This window comes from Equus asinus, chromosome 24 (assembly GCF_041296235.1).
Source record: "Equus asinus isolate D_3611 breed Donkey chromosome 24, EquAss-T2T_v2, whole genome shotgun sequence".
NCBI classification, from domain to species: domain Eukaryota; kingdom Metazoa; phylum Chordata; class Mammalia; order Perissodactyla; family Equidae; genus Equus; species Equus asinus.
In genome coordinates this window covers 24,467,043-24,483,107 of record NC_091813.1, presented here as the reverse complement: position 1 = coordinate 24,483,107, position 16,065 = coordinate 24,467,043, and the positions used below count along the sequence as shown (strand labels likewise).

At 42.4% G+C, this 16,065-nt stretch overlaps 1 non-coding gene across 1 annotated transcript; it reads right to left on the bottom strand.

Moving 5' to 3' along the window:
* Window positions 1-7,236: 7,236 nt before the first annotated feature.
* Window positions 7,237-7,343, bottom strand: LOC123280514 (U6 spliceosomal RNA). Its single transcript, XR_006519455.1, has one exon. It is a non-coding gene; the product is annotated as a U6 spliceosomal RNA (small nuclear RNA).
* Window positions 7,344-16,065: the final 8,722 nt, after the last annotated feature.

Genomic DNA, 16,065 nt, shown 5'->3' with positions numbered 1-16,065 from the left:
CGAATAGAACGGCAAAAGACAATTCTAGGGGAAAAGAATCCCTTTGAAGAAAACATTCTGATAGGTGCCCTTTGAACACAGGTATGAAAGAATTCTACAAAGTTCCAAGGGACATGGGCTCACAATAACTCAAAACACTTCAAGCCTGATAGATTTTAAACACACCCTGATACTTCGAGTCTCAACAGGACTGCTCATTCATAACGGTGGTAAATGTGGGACGTTTCCTTGGATCGTAGAATCAAGGATAAATTGTCCCAACTTACTGCCTGCATTCTTATTTGATTTTTTTCATGTGCAATCATTTTTTTTCTTTTACAGAGTGCGTTTTAATTGCTGAACAGCAGGAGAATGACTTTGGGTCATTCCGGTGCGCAGACTGGAAATCCCAGGATGCCTCACTATCAGGTGAAATGTGGAGGTTTCAACTTGGCTCACTCAGGGTGAGCGCAGATTATCTTTGACGTTTACTGGATGGGGACATTCTTGCCACAGGAATGAAGTGTTTTCCAGTTCATTTTAAACTGAGAACTCTCAATTCACTGTGGTAGTTGGTTTGGCAGAGTTAGTTGCCATTAAAAACTCTCCCATCTTGAATGAAACTTAAAATGACTCTGAGCCCGAGTGAGGAGGGAAAACTTGACGCAGTGACCTCTGAGCACCGCTGCACGATGAGTCATAGCAGGAAAGACGTTAAGGGCATCTGTCACTGCACGTCCTAAAGACCTGGAATGACGTGGGGAATGGACTCCAACTGGTCACCTGGCCACACCCATGGCTTTACTCTCTGGTTCTTAGACTGCTTCTCATGTTACTTAACTGAGGCTACAGAAAAAACTTCCTTCAGCATATAACACTCTCAAATCTTTTATAATCTGCACTCACACATATGTGGAAAGGGCAATAAAACGAAAGAATAAAGATAGAATGAGGTGTTTTCACCAATGGAAAATTTCGAAGCAAAAAAAAAAAAAAGAAAAGTAGCGTAGCTTAAATGAATTGCTGGGGGAAAGGCAAAGTTCATTAAATAACATGTTATGGTTTCACTTGCATTTGTTTTTGCCTTGGGGCACATAAGTACTAATTCAGAAGCTTATAGTGTACACTATATCATATTAGGCTCTTATCAAAGGCTTATTATCTGAAAAACTTACATTATTAGATCGAGTTATAAGTATGCTTATTTTCTGATGACAAAATATGGGACCTAAAAAGTACTTTCAATTGCATCTATTATTTCATTATGAATCTAATAACTGTGGACTGAAATAAAGAGTCTGGGTAAAGGTTAATTAAAGGAGTTTGTTTGATCATCAAGGTGAGGGACTTGAGTCCTGGGAAACAGGCCAACAGAGCATTCTGAGGAACTACTCCGAGGTCTGCAGATCTGAGTGCAGTTTATATATCTTTAACAAAGCAGTGTACGTGCAGGAAAGAGCTTACACAGCTAATAGTCATATACTTCAATGAGAACAAGAACTTTTCGGTTACGCATCCAACAAGGCTTGGAATGTTGGTGTTTATGGATGTGTGGAGGGAGGCAAGGCCCAGGGTTGTTACTTTTCCCCTCAGTCTCTAAGAAATGCAGCTGGAAAAGGTGAGAGTGAGGTCCCCATTGTCTCTTCCTCTTGCTGATCCGTCCTGCTGGCGTCTTTGGTCACGAGGCAGAGTCGCAAGCTCATTTAGACACGGGCTTAGGAGGCCTGCCTGGGTACTTCAGAGCACAGCCTGGAATTCTGTACTGACTTCGAGCCTATGCAGCTCGCTTGCTAGATTTGCCTGTCAGACCGGGGAGAGGGGTCCCAGTTTCGTTCACATAACAATAGTTATTCCTATGATTTATTTGACTAGAATATAGGCAATAAAAAGACACTAATTCTTAGATTATTGTGTTAACTTTTCCAATCAAAAACACCTTCGCAGAACTGAGGAAGAGCGGCATCAGACCCCTGGCCCCGGATCGAGACTTTCACTCCTCCGAAATGAGATAAATTGTTTTCCAAAACTTAATAAACATTTAATAAAGTTTGGCTTCCCATGGGATTGAGTTGGATTCTAATCTTCCAATCAAACATTAAGTATTTTGTTGATTGATCAAAATTAGATGTAATCTATGTAAAAACTAGAGAAAGATTTGTTTCCTTTTAAGACACAGTTTACCCCATTGGGTAAGAGTTCCTATCCTGAGGCCATGAATCGTCTGACATGTGCAAAATAGTGTGTGTGAGAAGTAGTGTGTGTGTGTGTGTGTGTGAGTGAGAGATGTGTCGTTTGCTGATGTCATTTTTTTCTGGGACAAAGGTCTGCAGCTCCCATCAGATTCTCAAGGGGTCCACGCCCGCCTGCAGGTAAGGATACTTTTTCAGGTGAGGTGTTTGGTTATAAGAGCCTTCCCTGGAGATGGAAGCAGATTGTGTTGTATTTCTGATATAACCTTTTCCAATAACGTTTCTCATCAGAAATCTTAATGTTTGAGAAATTAAAATGGAGCACTCTGGTAGTGTTTAAGAAAGAAGTGTTCAAAAATTGCTTTGGGGAGCTCCTCAGGATTTTCCAATATTCTGCAGCTCTGGCCTATTTTCCTGAGATTAATGACCGAGATATACGGCTCTATTTGACTTGACATCTTAAGGCTTATAATTTAGTTGTCTAATTTTATTTTGTCATTTGCCAAGTGCTCATATCCATAGCTCTTCAACGGTATCTAAAATCATGAAATTTGATTATGACACGATTGGAACTCTATGACAGCATTCAAAGAATCGTTCATCCTCTTTCCCTCCCTCCCTGGTTACTCTCTAGTTTTTGTTTTATTCTTTTTACTTTTTTCAGTACTCTAAAAATGAATGTGTTTTGCAAAGAACCCTGTGCAATATTATAAATAACAGTAACAACAACAATAACAATAAAGCTTGACTACCTAAGAGGTTTCTTTTATTTATTGCCCATGATTTATTTCTTTAAGAAATAGAAAAAAAGACTCCTACCTCATTAAGTAGGAAAAAAATAGCTATCCTCATTAAACTAACATCTGATCTACTATAGTTCTGACTTCCATTTCAAAGCATTAATAACTTGTCATTTGTAGAAATACTTTGAATAGCACACGGTTCCTGATTGACTGCAGGGCTGTATTTCAATCACCAGCCTCTACTGACACCGCGATCCCCAGGGGTGCGGCTCGAGGCTTTAGGAATGGCAGCTAAGCCCCCAGCCTGAATTACAGCTCCGTTATTCAAGCCGGAGCCACGCTTGTTATTTATAGTACATAGAAAAAGAGGGTGGACTTTTTGAAAGAGGAAAACAATAAATCAAACTAACAAGATGACCAGCTCTAATATTAAAATGTAAAACTCTATGATGTAAAAGTAGAAAGATTAATGAGCATATGACGTAGGGTTATTAAAGGTGTGATGGGCAGGAGAGGGAGTGGATTATGGGGAAATTAAATGAAGTATTTCACTGGAAGGCAATCAAGTTCCGTAGAAGTTTTTAAATGACCAGCTAATAGAGCCGGTCTTATTACCATAGTGAGCTACCCCGAACAGACAATCCTTTCGCTAACACCTTGTCTCCCCAAATTCCTGAGTCTTGGCTATTGTGACGTGCAATCACAAAGGCATGCAAACACCGTTAATAGTTACAGCACTGCTACTGATGTTTTCTCTCATTATTGCTCTCCTGGGATGAGTAGTCATGACATTTGGGAAGGCCTGAAACAAAGGAATAATAACGTGACAGTTTTCCGGAATGATCACCAAGCAATAAATTTATCATGCAAAGATATTAATACGGGCTTGAGGAATAAGAAGAAAAACATGTTTTCTGATGATTTTGCTTGAGAGAGTATACCAATTAAGATATTTATGAATTAACATCAGAGGATCCCAGATTATTGGCTCCTGTTTCTGGGTAACAGAATCAGTTGCTAAAACCAATTTCTCGGCACACACCCTTTAACCTCTGCTGGGGTGTTTTTGCAATTCATTTACCTGATCCCTCCTTCCCTCTCCTTCATCATCCCTTCAATACTTTAAGCCTCATTTCCTGTCTAGCAGTTAATAAAAGAAAAATGTCACCCCCATAACCCTCACCCAGGCCACCCTCCCTTTCCTTCAAATTTATAGGTCTTTGTCTTACAGTTAGTTATTTCACCTTTGTTTAAAGTTTGTCAGCCTGTCCAACCCAGAGAGTCCGACCCTTCGGGAATCTGCGAGCTGATACTCGGTGTAACAGCTGGGGCGTCATTTGTTCACATTCAGATTCCTGAGGCAATGTCAAAGGAAACACTCTGAAAGATGGAACGGGAGACAAATCTGGTGTAAAAAAAAAACTTCCAACCCCTAAAAAATGACAAAATACCTCAACGAGATATGCTTCATAGGTTTGCAGGGCCTAGGCGTCTCCCTGGAGGTCGAGGTGCTCCGGTGGGACCAGCAGGTTCATAGCTGCCTCCGCATGGGCTGCATCGGTTCCTCCCGTCCCTTGCGTGGGGTCTAAGCAGAGCCTGGCACTCGGCTAAGTGTCACTCCAGAAATGTGGTGAAGTAAAATCTCAGGGACGGTTTCATAGGTTGCTTATCGAGAAACAAACAGTTTTAAATCTGTGCACTTAAAGGTTGGTCTCAGTACTGAGCAACTGAGCCTTAAAAGAGAATAAAAAATTCTTTATATAGGACTTGATTTGTTACTGTTAATCAGTTAATTGTTTGAGAACTAATGAAATACAATGCATTTTACAAACACTTACATTGTTGCTTAGGATATTTTGTATTTTTACCTTCCTTGAGAGGAGAGAGGATTCTGGGATGGTGGAACCGAAGGGCGTCTTGGGTATCCGTGTCAGTTTCGAGGGCTGCCGTAACAGAGGACCACAGACTGAGTGTCTTAAACAACAGAAATTTATTTCCTCGGCATTCTGGAGGCCAGAAGTCCAGGATCAAGGTGTTGCGAGGTTTGGATTCTCTTGTGGTCTCTCTCCTTGGCTTGTCGATGGCCACATTCTCCTTGTGTCTCACATGTGCTTTCCTCTGCCTGTCTGAGTTTTAATCTCCTCTTCTTATAAGGACACCAATCAGATTGGATTAAGGTCCACCCTGACAGCCTCATTTTAAATTAATTACCTCTTTAAAGGCCCTGTCTCCAAATACAGTCACATTCTGAGATACTGGGGGCTTCAACATATGAACTGGCCAAGCAAAACCAAATAGAAATTAATAGAGAAGACTGTGAAATCCAAGCATTTGACAAATGGTAGACATTCATAAATATCTGTTGAATGATTGACAGCCTCTCTTTAATTAGAAATAAGGACTTACAACAGATTCAGTGGCTTCTTAAATATCCGTGGAGATGATAAAGGGATAGAGAAATAGTCATTGGACAGAGAGACAGAAAGAAGGGATTGGCCGAGAACTATGCGTTAGGAATCATACTTAGTAGAGTCCCAGCTCTACTACTTTCTAAGGGCTTCTTTTTGTCTCCATTTTACATCCCTCCAAGTACATACACTGGTGGGGGCAAGAGAGTTAGGGTGGCTAGGGTAACGGGGAGCTGCAGGGAAAACGAAGGACAGAGTCAGTGTTCCCACTAGTAAGTGATCAGGTAAGAATGCCCCTGCCGATGAGCTCCCTCCTCAACCACTAGGCTCCAAGAGCACCCAGGGAAAGCAGGTGCAGGTGTGTTAGTTTGCCTCTAGCAGGAGTAGAGCTCAACGGAGGCAGGTGCTAAGATCTCGGCACTTGACACACACTCTAGAATGTGGTAACCACTCACAAACTCATGAATGGATGAAAGGAATCAATGACTAAAAGAATAGTCATCAGGCACTGACTCGTGGCATCCATCTAAGACCAAAGACTGAAATAATTCCCCATAGAAAACCCTGACATCAGGGCTTTGCCCACAGACACAGAAACTACCCAGAAGATAAGATACATATACCACTCACCGCTGAACTGGGAAAAGGACTTCACGACTTCATGAACCAATTTGTGCCTCACCCTCATCTCCCATCCTTAAAATTCATTTTCTATGACCAACTCATTAGTTATCTCATACAGTAATTTAAACACTTGTTGGATAGCCTGTATATGTGTGGATTGATTCATTTTATTTTTCTTAAATATATTCTCCTCTAGGCGGGGATTGCATGATTCTCTGCATGAATTCTAGCACATGATAACTAAGTGCATCACAAGCCTCTTTGGAAAATTCTATAAGCCCCTCAGCAGGGTGTGGGCTGAGCACCAATCTTCTTCCTCTTTTTGCTCAGTCATCCTCTCACCTTCGGTCAATGGCTCTCCCTCTCTCCGTCTCTTATTTAGATTTTGCTCACTGGAAATAATAACCTATCTCTTTGTTAGTATTCAGAAATTATTAAACATTGGAGATTCCTGAGAAGGAGTCTGAAATAAAAGGGTATGAATTATGGAAATCAAAGTGGTAATTTTGATCGTCATTATGACATTCTCCACTAAAAGTTGAGGCACCTTAACTTCTTCTTACATCTTCCGATCCATCTCTCTCCCCATTTTTTCAGGATAATCTTTCCCTTTCTTTCCTTGTAGTTGAATAATTCTTGTACACAGTGATTTTCGGATTTTGTAGATAAAAGGACAATTCAAGCTGTTAAAAAGAGCTGTAACTGGATCACTGAAGAGCAAGAAGTTTCCAGTCAGAAACACATCAACTTGGAGCTGGCCCAGTGGTGCGCTGGTTAAGTGTGCACGTTTTGCCTTGATGGCCCGGGGTTCGCCAGTTTGGGTCCCGGGTGCAGACATGGCACCGCTTGGCAAGCCATGCTGTGGTAGGCATCCCATGAATAAAGTAGAGGAAGATGGGCACGGATGTTAGCTCAGGGCCAGTCTTCTTCAGCAAAAAGAGGAGGACTGGCAGCAGTTAGCTCAGGGCTAATCTTCGCCCCCTCCCCCCGCAAAAAAAGAAACACACCAACATCTTATTAATAAGCCCAAACTGCGGTCTTTCTCCTGCTCCAATTATGCAACTGTGTGGAATAATGCCACTCACTCTGTTCCCCTTCCAGAGGCACCTTTTCTTACAGAAAGTGTAAACCCAAGAGACACGCAGAGGAGCAGTAAAGAGCTTGCCTAGGCTTCCAATTGGTGCTCCACTGAGGTGGTCTCCAGGTAACCAGAATGCGGCACGTGAGAGAAAACAACATGAGAGAAAAGTAAAATCCTAAGATGTATATATATATATATATATATATATACATTTTAATATGGAATGCTTCACGAGTTTGCATGTCATCCTTGAGCAGGGCCTAAGCTAATCTCCTCTGAATCGTTCCAATTTTAGTATGTGTATTGCCAAAGTGAGCACAGATTTATGTTTTTTAATGGCAGAAGATGGTGTTCTGACTCAAGTCACTCAAATCTTTACAGGCTTTTTTCAAGCTAAGCTAACACTATTTATGCAACGCTTTATATGCAACACGGCAGCACCCCTTCCATCTCCCTTGAGTCGGGGTGAGTCTGAAGTTGGCAGTGCGAGGGAATGTTGAATGTTGTACACAGGGAGTTGGGTAGGAGTGTTGAGAGCTAAGGAGAAGCCTTTCCGACACTCCCTATTCTCTTAAAATTGTCCGGAGCATGCTTGCTCATACTCCCTAAATTTAAAAATCCCAGAACCCAAGTGAAACAAATCACCCTCCTCCCCAGTGGATTTGTTGACTCTCAGAAAAATAGAGACAGCCAGTCTGGAGGGCAAGGGATGTTAAATTTGTATTTTCACCACCTACGGTTGTTTCTCCCTACGAACTTCTCAGTATCCTTCAGTTTCACACTGAATAATCCACCACCTTGAACTGCCGTCTCATTGTTTCTTTTTTGTTTTTAAGTTTTTTAATGAATATTTTTGGGAGGAAGGTTGGCCCTGAGCTAACATCTGTTGCCAATCTTCCTCTTTTTTTCTCCCTAAAGCCCTAGTGTGTAGTTGTACACCCTAGTTGTAAGTCACTCTAGCTCTTCTGTGTGAGATGCCACCACAGCATGGCTTAACAAGCAGTGCATAGGTCTGTGCCCAGGATCCCAACTGGCAAACCCCAGGCCGCCAAAGCGGAGCCTGCGAACTTAATCACTGGGTCCCGGGCTGGTCCCTCATTGTTTCTTTAGCATAGTTCTTGCTTCTCTCACAGATTCCAAGCTCTTTAATGTCAGGACCAAGACATGTAATTCTGTTCTACTCCTGAAGCATCAAACTTAGTGTGCAGTAAATATGATTTAAGTGGTTGATGAAAGAGAGGAGCAAATTGATAGACAAGTGAAGAGACAGAGAAACAACTTAGGAAGATTTCTAACATTTGGAAATGTCAATGTCTTCTCATGTTCTCATACTATATGGATGTGGGACTGTTTGCACAATCTCAGGGCATTCACAGGAACCCCGTAGACTGCCCCAAATTCTGTTTCTGCAGGAGAGGTCTGGTTGATGATGGTACTCCAATGTAGATGATGATATGAAAATGCTTATATGACCGTGTCTCCTGGAATTTCCAAGTCTTCAGATGAGTGGACTTTACACATCTGAAATTAAGAGCTAGTGATGTCCAATATTAGTTGACCGACAGGCAGTATCAGACATGTTTGACATGCCTCATGTAATCTTGATAATGATTTTATATGGAAGGTACAGGAATCCCCACATCAAGGTTGAGAAAATTGAGCTTTAGAGAGTTTAAGTAACTTGTGGAGGTCACATGGCTCACAAGTGATGAACTTTACCTGTTTAACTAAGAGGCCTTAACCAACCACAAGTAAGTACTGCTCCTTGAGTTGGGTTTGTTGCTTTTGTTATTGCTGTTGCTTTTGTTGCTAAGGCAAGATGTAGAATGCATTTATTTTTTTATTTTTTTTTAGAGATTTTTTTTTGCTTTTTCTCCCCAAAGTCCCCTGGTACATAGTTGTATGTTCTTCGTTGTGAGTCCTTCTAGTTGTGGCATGTGGGACGCCGCCTCAGCGTGGCTTGATGAGCGGTGCCATGTCCGCGCCCAGGATTCGAACACTGGGCCGCCTGCAGCGGAGCACGTGAACTTAACCACTCGGCCACGGGGCCAGCCCCTAGAATGCATTTAAAAGAATAAGGAAGAGGAGAAACACTTGCAGCATCCTTGGAAAAATATTTGGAAGAATTTAATAAGAATTAAACATTTAAAAAAGTCTCTTGATAAAGACGTACCCATTTTTGTGGTAGAAGAGGAGAAATAATTTGAGGGATAAATTAAAGTGAATAGTAAAGTCCTCTATTTCTTTAAAAATAGATTTCTTAAAAACAAAATAAGAGACCAGAAAGGAATTTCTGAAGGGTGGTTTTATTTTGCTTCTTCAGACATGAATTATGTTAGAAGATTACATGCTGTACATGTTTTATGTTCAATAATGTCTGTGTGCACATTCTAAAGGCAGGACTAAGACAAGGGCAGTTATTCCCAACAACGTGAATAATAAATTCCTACTTACCCTGGAAAGGCTGTCTTTGTGGGCAGTTTACTTTGAGATAATTTTCCTTATTTTTAGTCACTTAGTGTTCTCTCAGATATGCTTTTTCGTTTTCCAAACTTCTATTTCCAGACTCAGTCTAAGAAATAAGTTAGAACTTATATCTGTATATTCTTTTTACCTGTGGTTTAGGGAAAGATGTATTTCCTGACTTTTAGTGTCTTGGTGGACCAAATTCATACATATCCTGTGTATTAGTGGGGATAGGTGTGCGTTTAGTGAATGTATTTCTATCTATATGTAAGAGATCATATCCCCAGTACAAACTGGCTAGAATTGACCTTTGGAGCTGTTTATTCTAGTTTTAATAATTATTAGTAGAAGTCAACAAAACAAAGTGGTTGGAAGACCATGAGCTTAAAAAACAGACCTACCTTGGGGCTGGCCCCGTGGCCGAGTGGTTAAGTTCACGCGCTCCGCTGCAGGCGGCCCAGTGTTTCGTTGGTTTGAATCCTGGGCGCGGACATGGCACTGCTCATCAGACCATGCTGAGGCAGCGTCCCACATGCCACAACTAGAAGAACCCACAACGAAGAATACACGACTATGTACCGGGGGCTTTGGGGAGAAAAAGGAAAAAATAAAAAAAATCTTTAAAAAAAAAAAATTAAAAAACAGACCTACCTGGAATCTAATCTTTGACTGTGTCCTTAGGTAAATTATGAAATTCTGAGCCTTGATTTTCTCACTGTATGATAAATAATGCCCGAGGTTTAAATGAGATAATATATGCAAAGTACAGCTCTTGGTGGGCACTTAACAGTGATGGTTTCCTTTCTCTTTCCACAAGCTTATTTCCTGTTCAAAGATAGAATTCTGGGGAGCTACGAGGGCACTTGGGAGCAAGGTTCAAGACTGATTGCTATTACTTAATAAATTCATTGGTTATTCCTACTAATCTGAACCCACAGATATCCTTGTGAAATCCTGCCAGGGGTCCTTGGAGGATGGCATTAGTGCAGCATTGACAGCTCAGGGAACTGGAAATAAGCCAATGGTCATAAATTGCAAAGCCTTTTACAATCCGAACATGATGGAAACTATATGCCATTTTGGGGGTGATTTGAAAAGCACATGGTTTGGAGTTATTTTGATGGATTAAGTATTTTCCCTGAATCATCTAGTTCAGAAGATTAAAATTTGATTATAAAATACCAAAATGTTTTTAGATGTAGAAATAGTTGAGCATAAATCAAAACTCAAGGTTCATGAGAAAATAATCAAGGGAACAAGTGATGTGGTGTTCTTTTAGGTCTGATATTGGAACTAAGAAATGTTACAATAGTTTATTGTTCATAGAATAATATATTCTTGCAGAATTGTTTCAGAGCGCAGGCACTACCCAGAGGTGATTGGTGCCTGGCAATATACCAAAATAATGCCCACGATGAAGGAAAGTTATGAGAACATAAACTTTTCCCCTTAGTTCCTTGTGTCTTTTGCTTCAAACTCAGATAGAGGTGGTTTCATAACTCCTCTATGGGCAAACGCATTCCAGGATAGAAGTTCTCTGTCAGAAAAGTTACATGACAGTCTAGAGAAGTGGGGCTTAACCTTTTGGGTCATATACCTGTTTAAACAAACTTTGTAGAAATACTTAAAGTCTACATGATAATATGAAGACTCTCAAAATGGCTAGAAGGTGCCTTTAAAGGTTCTTGGCAATTGTAGCCTGTCTCAGTGGGACTTGCTGTGTGATGGGAGAATTCCTAACCCTTGCCTCCAAGCAGTTTCTCCTTTTCTCCTTAATTTGCTCTTATTTTCCATAAATCTTGCCCACACGTAGTCTCATCAGGGCTCTTTTGTCCTTCATTAAAAATAAAACGATTCTATGAGAATGAACCATCTTAACCTCCGTAACATGGAGGAGGTGTCTACCCTGACACCTTTCCCTTTCCCTCCTTCCCTCCTTCTCAAATTCAACCCCCTGTGCTCCAAACTCTAAGTCCCTTCTGTTCCTTCCAAGACTTTGCAGGAAGATCTTCCCTTTTCCTTTATCTTTAACCTCTCCTTTTCTAGTAGCTGTTTCTACTCCTTACATAAGCACTCTCAACTCTGCCTGAAGTTATGCTAAGAAAACTGGAAACAGGAAAGCCCTGCCTCTACGCGTTATGGAAGGTACCAGAGGGGCAAGGTGAGCCCTCTGCCTGGGCAGCCAAAATGACAACAGCCGAGAGAAAAGACGGGGCTGTGGTCAGGCAGAAATGAGAGGGATTTCCTGGCCCCTTCCAAGAACCAGATCTTTCTTAGAGGGTGCAGGCTGGCCATGGGGATTGTGTGAGCTAGTGATCCAGGGAAGGTCTTGCCAAAGTGAGACAAGGAAGGAAGCCCTAGAAATGGGGGAGAATGAGCACAGAAGACTGTGAACACCACCAAGGCCCTGTATGCCAGCCCAGGAATAAAATTGAATATCTCTGGTTGCGGATGAGGCAAATAGGTAGTGTAGACTGAAGTTGCCAGAATTCTCAGTGTTTACAGGAGGTCTATCTATGAATAATTTAAGATATGCTATATAATACGATGCCAGCCGAGCTGGTCTGGTGGTTAAGATTCGATGCTCTCGCCATGGGGCCTGGTTGATTTCCCTTGAGGGAACACAGCACCCCACTGCCGGTTGTCATACTTTGGTGGCTGCGTGTTGCTGTGATGCTGAAAGCTATGCCACTGGTATTTCAAACACCAGCAGGGTCACGCATGGTGGACAGCTTTCAGCGGAACTTCCAGACTAAGACAGACTAGGAAGAAGGACCTGGCCACCCACTTCTGAAAAAATTGGCTGTGAAAACCCTGTGAATAGTAGCAAAACATTGTCTGATATAGCTCTGGAAGGTGGGAGGATGGCGCACACACACACAAAATACCGGGCAGAGTTCAGCTTTGCTGTACACAGGTTGCTAGGAGTCAGAATCCACTCAATGGCACCAGCAAAATATAATATGATATTTTAGGCCCACCAGACTTTTTTTTTGTGAGGGAGATTGGCCCTGAGCTAACATCTGTTACCAATCTTCCTCTTTTTGCTTGAGGAAGATTGTCCCTGAGCTAACATCTGTGCCCATCTTCCTCTATTTTATGTGGTATGCTGCCACAGCATGGTTTGGTGAGCGGTGCTAGATCTGTGCCCGGGATCCAAACCAGTGAACCCCAGGCTGCTGAAGCAGAGCACACGAACTTAACCACTATGCCACCGGGCTGGCCCCCTACACCAGCCTTTTTAATGTGTCTTTGCAGTACGAATGTTAATTCAGTATTTCAGATGTTCTCAGGAGTACTGGGAGAGCAGTCAGACTAGGACGAGGAAGGCTTGGAAGATGGGAAAAAACCCACATAGCTTAGGTCTATGAATAAGATCTTATGCAACTAGTAACCAAAGGCAGTGAGTTTAACAAACGCATGGATTGAGGAATGTTTGTCAAGTAATTGGCTAGAACAAAGACCCACCCACTGAATCTAAAGCCTTGATTTACTTCTCTAAGAATCTACAAAAAATTATATACTCCCAAAGCCTTAAAGAAAGAAATGGCTCCTTATGCTCGTACGATTATGTTTTCATTAATTATCACAATCTGCCACTTAGGTGGGTAAGGATGGAAATTTCGTTGTTCTTCATTTGTGTATGAGAAAACTGTTGGTTGCAGCAGTAAAGTGGCGTAATCAAGGAGGTAAAGAGTACCATCGGATCCCGCTTACCTGTCTAGAGCTCTACTCATTAGAGCCCAGCCTGCCTGCTGCAGCCACATCATGTCATGCCACACACGCCACATGCCACAGAGCCCCAAGGGGACTCTCATGCTCTCCCTCCCATGTGGGCCGGGGAGAAAGCAGCCGTGTCCCATGGCCCTGCTGGCTACGGAAGACCAACACCTTTCCCCGTGCCTTGTAGGGAGTACTTGATGTTCTCTCTCTTTATAAGCTTCAATTAGATTTTGGTTATGGAGGACTTATTAGAACAGGTTTATTGATGCTTTAACACATTTTCTTAGCTGGAAGCTCATTTAGGAGCCAGTTCGAGAAGCTTGTAAATGAGGACTTCAGCGAGTGGTCTTTCCCCAACAAATTCCGACCAGTTGGTTTCCTAACGTTGCTTGAGTTTTCGTCATTTTCCCGGGAGATTTTTCTTCCTGGGGGAATCTGAGCCCAGTTATCTTGCAGAAGAATAAATTGGAAAAGAAAGCATATGAAAAATAATTGTTCACACAGCCTTTTAAAGTCTTCGAGCCCTGAGTCATGTTCTCAGTGCATGAGGGTTGCCCTGATGCCCTGTCAGAGGTCTAGTTGCTCGAGGGCTGGGGGTGCGCTGGGTGTGCAAGAGCCCCCGTCCCCAGGACAGCAGAGTCTGTAGGAAAGGGGGGGCTTCGCCTTCCCTTCCCATGACTGGAGGCCTGTGATTTAATTTTTCTTAAGTAAACGGTGTATTTTAGGACAGTTTTAGATTTACGGAATAATTGCCACGATAGTGCAGAGTTCCCGTATACTCCATGCCCATTATCCCTTTTATTCACATGTTACACGGGTATGGTACATCTGTTGTAATTAACGGACCAATATTGACACATCGTTACTATTAGCTAAAGTCCACAGCTTGTTTAAATTTTCTTAGTTTTTCCCTAATGTTCCTTTTCTGTTCCAGGATCCCAGCCAGGACACCACATGACATTTAGTCCCCATGTCTCCTTAGGCACCTCTTGGCCATGGCAATTTCTCAGACTTTCCTTGTTTTGATGACCTGGGCAGTTTTGAGGAGTACTATGAAGTATTTTGTGGAATGTTCCTCAACTGGGATTTGTCTGATGTGTTTCTTGTGATTAGACTGGGGTTCCGGGTTTTGAGGAGGGGGATACCAGAGGCCACCTTATCGCATCACATCACAAAGTGCCGTCCTTCTCATGTTGTATCGAGGGTCCATACTGACAACATCACTGTTGATGGTGACCTTGATCACCTGGCTGAGGTCATGTTTGTCAGGTTTCTTATGTGGAAAATTACTTCTCCCTCACCTTTCTGCGCAGGACTCTCTGGAAGGAAGTCACTTTGTGCAGCCCACACCTGAGTGGGGAATTATACTCCATCTCCTTGAGGTAAAACCGTCTACATAAATCATCTGGAATTATTCTGCATGGGATATTTGGGTTGTCTCTTCTTTCTCAATTATTTATTTGTTCCATCATTTATTTATATCAGTATGAACTCATGGATATTTACTTTACACTCTGAGTGCTCACTTCAAGTAGCTACAGCTGACGAGCCTGGAGCACCTCTTTGTGTCAGGCCTCTGAGAAGCTCTTTGCTTGTGCTGTTCTATCTAGCTCTTCAACAAAACCATAATGACCCCTGCTTGGTTATTCTCATCCTCATTTCACAGATGAGGATCCTGAGATTCAACAAGGCTGAGTAACTTGCCCCAGGGGTTCAGAGCAATTAAGTGAATGCATCAAGACTTGCACTGGGGGTCAATCTGGACACAAAGCTTGTGCTTGTTGTCACCTGGTACTCTGCCTGCCTCCCTGTTTGGCTAGTTTCACAGAAAGTGAAAAGCAAGCATGGAACAAGTGATCAAATAATGAATAACGGTGTCCCTGTGATCAACACTCAAGTCGCTCGTTCCACTCATTTCACCAGCTCCCACTGACCAACATTTAGTTGTAATTATAAAAAAAGGCAGAGCAAAGATTTTCCTTTCTGAGCCCCAAATAATCCTCACACAGGTACATGGTGGTCCTTGCCTGAGTCTTTCAGCGATGGATTTGAACTTCTTGCCTGTCCTGGCCACCTGAAGTTATCATGCCACGTAGAGTGTTCACTGAATATATATGATAAAACTTCTATGTTGGTTAGTTTGATTTCCTAAAGACCTTAGAATCCTCCTCTCCATCAATCTGCCACTGCCTTTTTTTTCCTGAGTCATTATCTCTTGCTTAGACCATTGCAATGGAATCTGAATTGGTTTTTCTGCTCACCTCTTTTCAGTCTATTTTCTATCTGTTGCCTCTTCTGCTTAAAACCTTTAGATAAATCCCCATTGCTGACAGAATAGAATCCAGCATGGCCTATTCATGACCTGCCGAGATCTCCTCTTCCTCCCCACTCAGCTTTATCTCCCACCACATCTTTCTTCTCCTCCCCATCATCTAGCCATCCTCCCAAGCACCCCCTTCATTTTTCCCCTCCAACCTTTTTCTTGTCCTTCTGCCTTGCTGTTATTCCTGCAGATCCTGCGCTCACTCTTTAGCACTTGGCTGGGCACTTCCTGCTCCGTGCAGGCACACCTTGGCAACTCATCCCTCCCGTGGTCTGTTGAATATGGAACCCACCTCTATTGTCGTACACATCACACCACACTGCAGTAGTCAGCAAACTTTTTCTGTAAGGGGCCAGACAGTAAATATTTTTGGCTTTGTAGGCCACGAGGTCTTAGATGAAACTCAGATCTGCTGTTGCAGTTGGACAGCAGCCATCGACAATACATAAGTAAATGAATGTGTCTATGTTCCTATACAATGTTACATACAAAAATAGGCAGCACATCGGGTTTAGCCCACAGGCTGTGG